Source organism: Brassica oleracea, chromosome C5 (assembly GCF_000695525.1).
Source record: "Brassica oleracea var. oleracea cultivar TO1000 chromosome C5, BOL, whole genome shotgun sequence".
Lineage (NCBI taxonomy): Eukaryota > Viridiplantae > Streptophyta > Magnoliopsida > Brassicales > Brassicaceae > Brassica > Brassica oleracea.
The window spans coordinates 44,915,650-44,916,261 of record NC_027752.1 but is presented as its reverse complement, the minus strand read 5'-3'; positions in this window follow the sequence as shown (position 1 = coordinate 44,916,261).

Here is a 612-nt window from a genome sequence, read left to right as displayed (position 1 = left end):
ATTTTAAAACAACACTAAACACCATAGGCTTCAGTATATAAAACATTTACCGAAAACACACAGATTTCGAAAAAATTTCAAAAATATGAAAAAACTGTTTTTATGCATATTTGCATCCTTCACTAACATATGACGAAATTCGAAGAGGTCTGGAACTTTTGTTATCTCCGTTTCTCTAGAAAATAGCATTTTTATAGTGGCTAGTCCACCAATTTAGGGAGTATTATGAAGTTTTTACTAAATAGATTGACAAAAAATTAAAACGATGCCCATGTACCATGAACGATAGTTTAACATACATTAATACAAATGTAAAATGTGTTCAGAAATTTTAAAACAACACTAAACACCATAGCCTTCAGTATATAAAACGTTTACCGAAAAACTCAATATTTTCATAGGGGTTAACACACATATTTTGAGAAAATTTCAAAAATATGAAGATACTGTTTTAATGCATTGTTGCATCCTTCACTAACATATGATGAAGGTCAAAGATGTGTGGAACTTTTGTTGTCTCCGTTTCTGTAGAAAATAGCGATTTTATAGTGGTTATTCCACCAATTTAAGGAGTATTATGAAGTTTTACTAAATTAATTGACAAAATATTAA